The sequence below is a fragment of the Paramormyrops kingsleyae genome, chromosome 5 (genome assembly GCF_048594095.1).
Source record: "Paramormyrops kingsleyae isolate MSU_618 chromosome 5, PKINGS_0.4, whole genome shotgun sequence".
Taxonomy (NCBI): domain Eukaryota; kingdom Metazoa; phylum Chordata; class Actinopteri; order Osteoglossiformes; family Mormyridae; genus Paramormyrops; species Paramormyrops kingsleyae.
The window spans coordinates 5,172,610-5,184,704 of record NC_132801.1 but is presented as its reverse complement, the minus strand read 5'-3'; the positions used below and the strand labels follow the sequence as shown (position 1 = coordinate 5,184,704).

The following is a 12,095-nucleotide window of genomic DNA, read 5'->3' as shown; positions in this document are numbered from 1 at the left end:
TGCTACAATCTTTATAGATGCATTTACACAAATGACTCAAATATGGCCTTAGATAGCCAACAGTAGGGGTGCCCAATCTTTTGATATCTGTGGGCTGGTGTTTGTCATACAGAAATGTCACAGACCAGCAAGACGGCGGGGGGTGTTGGTTGGATTAATAAGTTTCCATCTCTTCAGGTATGAACAGACCATATAGAAATTTGAGCATGGAGGTGTCACAGTGCAGGACTAGGGAAGGGAAAAACTGATCACAAGTCAGGTTTTTGTCATTCAGAGATGCTGAGAGACACTTATTAAGCATTGCTGCTGTACTGTCACAGACCAGGGGTGCCCAAGGGCAAACTCCTACAGGAACCCCCCCCCCCACCGCAGTTGATTAATTTTATCACCGGAACTCCCCCCCCCCCCCCACCATACACACACACACACACCTGGTTCAGAACATTTTGGGGGCAGTGACTGTAATCTGACCCTCTGGGAATAATAGAATATTCCCAGACCCTGCATCCGGAGTAGCACTTAACCTAACATCCATCTGGTGAGGGACTCTCAGGCTCGGTAAGCTACACTTGGGTGGCTGCTGGTGGGTCCAGTTCCTTACTTGGTAAATGGATAAACAGCTTCCTATTCATTGTCATTTTACGTCTACCACCATTTTGGGTCATTTCCTTTAACGCTTCGTACAGACAAGCGCTGAAGTGTCTGCCACCTCTTTCAGACTGTGTTTCTCATTGGTCCTCACCAAAGAGTAGCTGCTATATTCTTCCCTCACGCCCCCCCGGCCTCCCCCGCCACTCCCTCCCCCGCAGAGCAGGGGGCCATTATATTTAGCACTTTCACGCGACACTCCAGCCGCCGTCGATGTGCCTTACACGCCACTTTTGGGAGACTTCCTCTATTTCTGACTCGCAAAACTTGTTGCTGGCATTCGTTTCCATCTTGGAAATGTTGCATTGTGACAATCGGCCGGCTGTCGATGCCTCGATGAGTCAGGAGGCGGCCATTAGGCAGAGAATCCACCTAGGATTTTTTGAGCGTTTGTTTGTTTGTGAAGGCATTTGTGAAACGGGAGTGAGTGGGGTTTTCGGGGGAGGGAAGAGCCCCTCTTCTTACTCACACTTGGGTTTGGACATAATAGTCTGAGGCTTAGGGATGAGGTATGGCTCAGTGTATTAGGCCACTGTGTCTATGATCAGAAGGTTGTTGGTTCAAATCCCAAGGTTGGTAGAGTGATTGGGCCCTTGAGTAGACTGACCCTGCTCTTAGATAAGTATGTCATCTTGGGGAAGAACTACATAAATAAGTCTTGCAGGTAATACATTGGTTAGAGGGGAATGTAGTGAACAATCACAACAGTGTAGTCAAGACGAATATGACCCAATGGGAAATTTAAAAAAATAATAAAAAATCTGAGGTGGAAGCTGGGACAGAAACTAATAACTATTATTTGCTCGAAATCAACAATTGACACATGTAGGCCCCAACATCTTTTGCTTGTTAAAATGTTTATGCTGTCCATTATGGGATGGTACACCAGAAACAGTGGAGGATTATTTTATTAGTTATGTAACTAATCAAGCCAGATCACTGGGGAAGCTGAGTTTGTGGGCCTCGTGAAATGAGGTCAACGCCAAATTCATTTCCAGTAAAAGGTCTTGTGAAGAACATATAGATGGTTCTCAACAATGTAGGCCCTTCGTTAAGAATGGTCGATCCAGCTGCCCAAGCTTGGGCCAGTTGGTGATGTCATATCCTGTAGAGGATCATGACGCGGCTTCCTGTTTTAGCTTGAAGGGTGTGTTTGCGATTGGCTCATTGGGTAAGTCCGCTGTTGGGTCCCAGCTGGTTGGATAATTCATGCTTACCCCTGCAGCAATGACCACACTGCCTCTGTCAGAGCTGGAGGACCACCCTTCAGCAGCCGTGAGCCATAGTAGTGAATCGTTCACGGGGCAGGACGATTTGACCCTTTCCAATCTACCGCATACCCAAACATCACGCAGCTCCATAACGCAGAGTTAGTATGGCAGATATTGCTCTAGTCCAGTGTTTCCCAATCCAGCCCTGGGGGATCCACAGACAGTCCACAGTTTGTTTCCTCCCTGCTATCGCCCACGAAGGGTGCGATTGGAGCCCCACACCTGCTCAGGTGGGGATCACTCCTGAGTCATCGCTCCATCTGATGTCACTTCCTCCCCATCTTCCCCACAGTGGATATGTCGTAGGTGTTACCCTGTCGTTGCCACGTCCACTTGCATGAGACCGTCACATGGTCCTCCTATTCATGCCGTGCTATTAAAAACCATGTCTTCCGCATGCCCCCGCACACACACATTCATGGGGAGTCACCGATGACCTGCCACCCATTTAAAGAAACCAGGTCGCTTTATCAAAAACACCTTGTGGTTTTCACCATACAGCAGAATATAACTTATGTTCAGTACATTGTAAAGAGACACAACAGCTCATAAGACTCAACATTCATATTACAAGCCCGTGTCCTTTACCACCACACCCCCTGCTGTCCAGTTAGTGTTATGTGAAACCATTTGCCGGTTCCCCATGTCATTCTGACCCAGAATGGTTGGCATGTCCAGTGGCAGCAGAAAAGCAGGTGAAAGGGCAGAGAGAGCCTGTATTGCCTGAGGCTGTGAGTGTTTGTGTCTGTTGTGCCCCAGCATGCAAAGTAATACAACACTAATCTGTTCTGGCTAATAGTTCCCAGCACTCAGGTCAAGACCAGCCACCACACAGGGAGCTCTTCATTTAGAGAATGGCATTTTTATCTTTTAGACATTTCAGAATACATCACAATATATATGCTCTAAAGTTTTTAAAATAAGTGTCCCAATAAGCCTCACAATGTGTCTAACACATGCAGGAAAAGGTACAATTAACTCCGATCTTTACAGTAAACACGTTGGTAAATATCTCCGTTAGCTGGATAAGTATATTTGATAAGTAAATAGGTCATTGAAAGATTGATTCATAACAGGTGTAGCCATTTACTTGTCCCACAAAGATATTAAAAGCAAATATTGACTCAGTTTTACACGGGAATTCACGGGTTGCGATGTCTGTTTTAAAGTAGGCCTAGTCAAAGGATTCCGGTAAAAACGTGAATGAATAACGGGAAAATTAAAGATCATATCAGCTATGGGAGAGCTGTCAGCTTTGTGGACAAGGGGTCTGACGCAATAAGGGGTGGGGCTTCTTATAAATGCAAATCTCGCCCCGATTAATTAGCCCGACGCAGATTCAGTAAAAGCCGCGCTTAGGGCGAAGTGTGAGGTGCCGTGTCCCATCGGACTCCCGTCAATCCGTCCATCCCTCCGTGCTTCTGCTGATCCCGGAGCCGAACTGGCGCCTCTCTGATTGATTAACGATCCTTTCCCGGTGCGGGGTGTGCGAACCAACCGGCTACTGACTGAATACCACAGACTGTCCTTTTACATTTACGCATTCCCACATAAAAACTAAGGCGTGCACTTGCATCTGAGGCTGACAATACAATGCCTTTAAATCACAGTAGGCCTAATAAACCCTTGCTCCATCCCCGAGGGCAAGGTGATGACCGACCATGCATGCAGTCTCAGGTAGGTGCCACCGTTTCGGCTGGACGTCAAAACAAGCGAGAAGCACGATCGCGGAACACAAATGAACTATTAACTAACGGTTAATAAGCTCCCACATGGCCCCTGTTTTTCTTTTATTGTGCAAACAGTCCCATTTTTTCGAGACAGGTGTTTCAGCAAGGAAATGATTTCAAGCGTGTGGGAAAAGTGCTCCGGGCAGAATGCAGATTCCCAACCAGTGATTTCACCTGCGACTGTGTGGAAGTGAGGGACACTGACTATTTTTCACATCACTGTTTTCTTTCTCAAAGGGAGGCTGGAGTCGTGAAGGAACATCAAACAAAGCTCAAAGAATAGTTTTCTGCAGCTTATCTGGGGTAATTAGGCGGCCATTACTCACTGGATTCACCAGTGGCGTTCTGAGATCTCGGGCCCCCAGCCTCGCTGTTAATTTCGGCTTCATATTTTAATACATTGGCATCAAAGTGCGTATGTATGTCTGTGGATGTGTGCGGAACCCTGCCCCCCACCACACACACACACACACACACACAGGTGGTTAAGATTTCCTTTGACCATTACTGCCCCACATAATCTACATTTTCAGATGGGGTTCTCCGAGTCCGTCACCACGACGACAGCAAAACAGAAACAAAGCGCACGAAGTGGTGCAGCTACGCATGTATCCACCAGCCAGCCGAATATCACACGGTGAAAGTGGCACAAATGCCCGACCAGCATCTCCTCTCTGCAGCCCCGAAACCTCCTAATAAAGCTGATGAAATTCTCTGAAATCCACTGCCGAGATGTTCTACAGCAAAATGTTGCATGCATTATATTCTATCATATATTATAACCCAATGAAATTATTGATGACTGCAACAAGATCATTAAGGACCAGTGCTTAAAACAAACTTGCATTCCAACTTGTTTAATGCCCACAAAGTGATTCACTGGAATAAAACGCAAAGGGAATGGTGTTTCCTGCGTCGTTATGAGCCATTTAGCCAGTTAAAAGCGCATCGTTTCTCAGTGGTGGAGATTATATTGGCTGTAAATGTATTATAAAAAAAGTAGACTTAGCAGGTTAATACCATAAGTTAGTCGTACATTCACTAACCTGCAATCTGTATTTGCGCAATATTCAGTGACAGGGCACGAAAGTTTTTCACGATAATGAGGCTCTTTTTATTCAGTTTTTCCTGCTTTTGGGTGATATGCTTAGTTATGTAAGGAAGAGTGCAACTTAATATCAGAAGCCTTCTCAATGTAAGCAAACTGTCAAGAAAAAACATAAGAATAAAAACAATAACGTTATTCATCGTTTCGCTTCCCGGGGGGCTGGACAGCGCGGTGGGAGCCGGGGAAGGCAGCGGCGAATCGGGGCCGGGGGCAGAAGCGAGCATCTCCGCCCGTCTTGCTGATAGCCAGCGCCGTCCCACGATGACGATCCCTATTCATGAATTTATTATCTTTTTAACAATGAGAAACGGCAACGAGCGGCTTTTATGTGGGCGGTCAGAGAAAGTAAAGCAGCTAACGAACGGAATGTGGCTCAGTGCATGGAGAGGGTGCTGGGGGGGGGGGGGGGTAAAGTCCTGCAGAGCTCTGTCCCAAGACCCGTCCTGCATCCACGTCATTCCTGAAAGATAAGCTGTGTCGGAGGAATATGAGAGAAGACATCGGAATGAGGGCTGACGCAGAGAGGCAGATGCTCTTCTGGGGGGGGGGTCACACAGCACTGGAGACAAACACACCAAGGCACGCACGTGCACAAGCTCTAAAAATTGCACGAACACATATATATATGGAGACACATAGTTGGATCAGCTTCATTGATTCGAGGGAGAAATTCTTGAAAACTTTATGTTCCACAGATTTGCTCAGAGTGCTGACACGTACAGTCATTACACTATGGACCCATATTGCTTGCAAATATACATATGTACTCAGTTTATTCTCTGCTTATATCCCCTCCCCCACACACACACATGCACTTTCAGTGCCGATTCTGCAGTACTTTTAAGCAGCCCCCCCTGTCTCTCAGCCCCTCTCTCGCTCTCCATCCAGGTTCATAGACGCGGGTGTTTAAAAGGCAAGAACGTTACAGCCGCTGTGAGGTTGCCCAGCAACTGACATTCGCCTCCCGGCCCAGTGCGGGGCATTCTCCCCCCCACAGGCTGCCGGGTGCTGGAAGCGAGGGACATGGTCCGTCTGTCAGGTGTTCATATGGCCGAGTGTTGAGCTGTGGGGAGTGTAGGGGTTAAATTTTAGGGCTGTATCCAGAAGGTCATCGGTTCAGATTCCAGGAAGGGTTTGACTCCTGAGGCATGAGGTTCTTCAGAAAAATATCCAGTTATAAACACAAGTAATTTCAGAGTAAAACAACATTTAATTGACACTCAGAATAACCAGTCTCAGACCGGGGTCACACATCTTACAGTGCTGTCCGCAAAAGAGGTCTCGTGGTACCAGCACAAGACACACCTGCCCAGCTTCCAGAAATCTCTATCCCTTGTGGTTCATCTTGAGAGGAGATGGAAAAAAAAGATTTGGTAGGAGGTCTTTAGCAAACAGTCATCAGTATCTCCTCTAGAGCTAATTCTCATGCTTCTCACACAGAAATGCTGTTCGCTGAGAGACTTTTAGCTGCCTGGCTAGTGCATGGAGCTGCATGGATAGATAGATGATTTACTTTATTGACCCCAAAGGTAGATTCATTCCCCTGATGAGTTTGTTCCGTTGTTTGGTGTCAACTGACCGGAATCGGGCTACATGTGCTTCTTCCTGCCCCACGAGTCAAAGCCCGCCATATACTGTGACTCACCTCCATCGCCGATGTGCTCCACAATGGAGGAGTCACTGGAGAGAGGAGTCACTGGAGAGAGGAGTCACTGGAGGACGCCTGTAGGAGGCGTGAGCTGGAGCTGGAGGTCTGTCATGTGGGAGGTGAATAGGAAGGGAGACAAGACGCTCCCCAGTGTTGTGCACAACAACCCGAGAACACAGACTTCATGCATTATCCCCCCAAACATCATTAATCGAATGAAAATTCTTTCTGCTTGTGATCAGCTTTGGCCCCCTTCCCTCTTCTTCAGAGCCCGTCTCCAGGTGGGGGTCGTGGGGGCAGGGTAGGCCAGGGCAGGGCTGCCTCTCCACACCCACCCTGTTGGAGATCTTGGTCAGATGAGGAACAACAGAAAATACGGGGCTCAGTTCTGACCTTTCCCTGAGTTTTCTTGAACTGTGGAAAAGGGACATTTATTGTCAGTTACCGGGTTGGTCCTCTCTAATGCAGGCAATTAAAGCGTTAGTGTGTGTGCATGTCAATGTACTTCTGAAAAACATATTTTGGGTTTACTTCACCGTGTTGGATTCCATTTGTTATTGAGTTTTGGAGGATTGGGGTCAGAGATCATTAAATTCATTAGGATGAGAGGCAATGAGTCAATGTCCCAGCAATTATTAATATGTGCATAAGTGTTCTTCTGTCTGTGAGAGTGTATATGTCCGTTTGCGTGTGCATGGCCCCACCCTTCTCAACTGCTGAGATGCTTCAAACACTGAACAACCTCCCTAATGGTCCAATCCCCTGTCAATCACTGAATCACACTCATCACACACTGGACAACCTGCCTGTTAGTCCCACCCCCTTCCAATCACTCTAACACGATCACCACACACTGAACATCCTGCCTAATGGTCCCACACCCTGTCAATCACTCTAATACACTCACTACACACTGAACAACATGCCTAATGGTCCCACCCCCTGTCAGTCACTGTAACATACTCACTACACACTGGACAACCTGCCTCTTGGTCCCACCCCCTGTCAATCACTCTAATACACTCACTACACACTGGACAACCTGCCTGTTGGTCCCACCCCCTGTCAATCACTGTAACATACTCATCACACACTGGACAACCTGCCTGTTGGTCCCACCCCCTGTCAATCACTGTAACATACTCACTACACACTGGACAACCTGCCTCTTGGTCCCACCCCCTGTCAGTCACTGACTGCAGATTCCCTACATGCTGACAAGTACTTTCTAGGTCCTTCTTATGCGTCATGTTGACTCTTGTGGGCGATCAGAATGTGTCATGTATCCAGGCTCTATTATTAATCTTCCTATGAGTTAAGTGTTAAGTTTTCCCTTTCATGTGTTAAAGTGTGAGATCATAAATACTTACATATTTTAAATATAGATTCAGTACACATGAAATTCATATATTTGTAATGGTGATCTGTGTTAGTCAAAACTATCAACAGTGATAAACTGTCAAACAGAGAACCTGGGCTGCTTACATGTAAGCACGCCAACACACAATAGCGCACCCCAACACACAATAGCGCACACCAACTCACAATAGCGCACACCAACACACAATGGTGCACACCAACACACAATGGTACACACAAACACACAATGGCACACACCAACACACCTGAACTCTGACACACTCGTAAAGACAGGAACAGAGACAGAACGAAACACAGACCGAACAGCATCACACCACAACCGACACTCAGACACACGACTCACACTCATAAACAGAGTGGCAGAGACAGCTTACAGCATCAATGAAGAGTCTGTGTGATTGGGTTTGTGAGGAGGAATTCACCCATTACTGTGGACCAGCGACTAGATGCTTCTGACTGCCAGTCAGGCAGACATGTCCACATGAACCAACCCTGTTTAATTAAAGAGATGTTCTGAAACAGCATCAGAAAAGGGATGTGAAAGTGCCTCCTCCGAAAACCCCACCACTGCGAGATGTAGGGCTGGAAACTAGCACAATCAGTCTTAGTCACAGGTCTGGGTGTCCGCGTCGTCTTGGATACAATGAGGCTGACTTGGCCACACCAGCTTCTCGCTGCAACGTGAGGCTCATGTCCCCCAATGATGATGTCATCCATCATGTGCCATTCACACATAATCGGAGGGAATAAAATAAAAAGCCCACACTGGAGGGTTAAGTTATATTTAACTTGTGTGTCGGAGTGTGTAATATGGAAAAATTACTAATCTAACTAAAATTACATTATGTTATCACACTTACTATAAAAGCGACAATGGCTGTGCAGAATCACTCCTCACATAGACTGGCAATCTTTTTAACAAGCACTGCTCACAAGCATTTGGTTTAACTGATTTTTTTTTTTTGAGACTTTGTGTCATTCAGCACTGCAATTAACGTTGATCTAAACACAACAGCCATACTATAATTAGAAAAGCTTCTTTTTTAGGTAGTTATTTTTTTGTCTTTTCCTTAAATTATTTATAGAATAAAGAAAAGATTGCCTTTTCACCTATCCCATCTTGCTCTGTGACAGACGCATACAGCTGAAATGAAGAATGGATCACAGTACGGGTTCAGCTAGCATTTAGCCATGGGATTTGAATGGATGACAGCACGGGTTCAGCTAGCATTTAGCCATGGGATTTGAATGGATGACAGTACGGGTTCAGCTAGCATTTAGGCATGAGATTTGAATGGATGACAGTACGGGTTCAGCTAGCATTTAGCCATGGGATTTGAATGGATGACAGTACGGGTTCAGCTAGCATTTAGCCATGGGATTTGAATGGATCGCAGTACAGGTTCAGCTAGCATTTAGCCATGGGATTTGAATGGATGACAGTACGGGTTCAGCTAGCATTTAGGCATGAGATTTGAATGGATCACAGTACAGGTTCAGCTAGCATTTAGCCATGGGATTTGAATGGATCGCAGTACAGGTTCAGCTAGCATTTAGCCATGGGATTTGAATGGATGACAGTACGGGTTCAGCTAGCATTTAGGCATGAGATTTGAATGGATCACAGTACGGGTTCAGCTAGCATTTAGCCATGGGATTTGAATGGATCACAGTACGGGTTCAGCTAGCATTTAGGCATGGGATTTGAACAGACAACTTTCTGATAGCGGACACAGAGTCCTAAAGCACAGAACCAGGTGCAGCCCACAGGCAGACGGAATCCAGCCCCCAGTGGAAAAACATTTGTGAAGTTCAGACCGAGAGGCTCTGTCATGACCTGCTCTTCCGATCCTCCCGTGTGCCACGCCCCCTCACTACCTCATATGGAATCCCCATGTTGCCAGCTGTTTCTTGTTGTTGTTAATTCATCCTGTGTATTTCAGTCCACGTTCGAGTATGTCTCCCTAGTCCTGTCATTGACGTTACTGCCTGCTTTTTCCTCGTGTTCAATGTGACTTTCCTAATAAATCCCTCATTCCCTGATCCTGCAACTCCGGCTCCTGTTTCCCCGTTCCGTGACAGGTTCATTCTGTGTGTTACCTTTTTTCGTTTAGTTTTTGTGTTTTAAAATGAGTTGCGGATTTAGTGCTTTATCGGAGCTGGAGATAAGATCCTCGGTACTTATGTGGCCAATGGTGACCAAACCCAAACACTGTATGTTTAAGTGACGCACTGAAACTGTGAAAATGACTGAACTCTTGATTAAAATCTGGAACTGAGTCCCAGGAAGATTCCAAAGGCCCCTGAGTGACAGGGGCCCTAAAAATATAATGATGAAAATTTGACTGGATTGATCTTGACTTGGGGGGGGGGGCAATATGATATGCATTCAAGGGGCCCACAATCATTAGCAGCGCCCCTGAAGCAGGTGACCCAGACTGAAAAACGACAACAGGAATAAAGTTTCAGGCTTACCCACCCAAGCAGAAACACTTAGCGGGCTGCGGGAAGTGGACAATGATTAACAGGAGTTTTCCTCGAATCCGTCTGTTGTTGATTTCCTCAAATGCGTGTGTTGTTCAGAATGCCGAAAAATGCCTGCTCCCTAAATAGGTGCGGAGAGACTTGCTGTTAATTACAGATATAGATAATGTGCAGATACAGCAACCTGTACAAAATCCATGCTGGATGTTTGGCTTGTTTGTTGTTTGGTTTGTTTGTTTTGTTTGGTCTGTTTGTTCTGTTTGGTCTGTTTGCTAAATATATTCAGCATCTGGACAGTTTTGACAGGTTTGTTTGCTTTCTGGCGAAGCAGCTAAGACTCCAGGTCTAAGAGATTGCAAAATGTGCTGGGATTGTGATTGCTGGCTCCATATTTGGTGATCCCAGCATCTCAGATACACACCACAGTGACTACAGTTGACAGAGAACGGTGTGATTGTGATTTTAGGTTTTGCCGACTGTGGTTGAGTTCAAACTCCTGAACTGAATACGTGGCTAGGGGCCCAAACCCATCTACTTCAGGTTCTGGAGGCAAAAGTGGGTCCTACCTGCTGCTAGACAGGAGTACCTAATACGATGGTTGCTGGTGTATCTGTGAGTTTTCTTTTTACATTCCAGGATGATCTCAGAAACTTGGAAACTTGACAAAGTATAAATAATCCTGGCAGAAAGTAGAGTTATGACACATTTTCATGGGGGATTCGCTAAACACCTACATCTGGAAAAGACCATTAGCCCACCGGTTTATTCAGCCAGGGAGGTGGGGCTCTGAAGCCCGTGGTGGGCGGAGCCTCAGAGAGCCATCAATCACAAAAAAACCCTGTTGTCTGTACCAATGAGGTTAACCCGGTCAGTGATTGACAGCTTACGATAAATCCTATCGACAGTGGCCCTTATTTCTTTCTATTTTTTTTGCATTATATGATAATTTACAGTCTTTCATACCAGCAAAACATGCGATGCTCCTCCTGGGACTCAAACCTACAGCTTACTGGGTAAGAGCCTCCCTGCTGCAGATGCCGCCCACACTGGCTGGCTGTACATTGATGAGGTGGTACGCTCAGACCGATTGTTCATGCTGGTAATATCCTCCTTTGCAATGAATTCTGCATGGTCTCTGATCCAATCAGCCATCCCTTACGTCTGCAAAGTCCGATTAGGTAGACACCTGTCTCTGTGAAGCTCTGGGTGGCCTCTCGCTAGACATCACCCTTCAGAAAACATTCACGCTTCAGGCTTTGAAACACAGCATTAAAATAATACCCAGAATACCGCTGTCTCATACAGATGTGGAATCCAGCGAAATCCGCTCGTCGTCCACCGCCGGCCTGGCTGAGGCTGGTCTGGCAGATCTTCAGTGCCGATAAGACCCTTTTATAACCCGTTCTGCTCATTAGGCAGCAACAGGCGCCGTTTTCCTAGGAAGTGGCTCGTCAGATTTCTGTGAAATCCCAATGTCACTCAATCCCCACCCCCCCAAAAAAAACAGCCTGACTTCTCAGAAAGTTTGTGACCAGCCATCCAGTGGCGGCCAAACCTGCAGGTTGCTGGTCCTGGGAAACGACCTTGTTTAAGCACCGCAAAATGGGTGAAGTAGTGACGTAAACTTCCTGTTTTTATACGCCTCATTTCCTGTAGCCTCTGTCTATTTCTGACTTCTCCCTCGCTGGTGGTTCTTATCTCAAGATCCTATGTATGGTTCTGTTGCACCAGCTCCCTCGGGGCAGGTGGAAAAAAATAGCATATCCAACAAACCCCAAGGAAAAGGAAGACCTGAAAAGTGTAATATATCAAGACTAGGTAGGGGG

General features: G+C 46.4%; 1 long non-coding RNA gene across 2 annotated transcripts; it reads right to left on the bottom strand.

Annotated features, from left to right (window-relative positions):
• Positions 1-5,947: 5,947 nt before the first annotated feature.
• On the bottom strand, positions 5,948-11,857 carry LOC111860596 (uncharacterized). Of its 2 annotated transcripts, none has more exons than XR_002842057.2 (2): positions 10,836-11,857; positions 5,948-10,390 (listed from the first exon to the last, which is right to left on the bottom strand). It is a non-coding gene; the product is annotated as an uncharacterized lncRNA (long non-coding RNA). The 2 variants fall into 2 exon arrangements; XR_002842058.2 differs by having other exon boundaries at positions 11,233-11,857.
• Between the last annotated feature and the right edge of the window lie 238 nt (positions 11,858-12,095).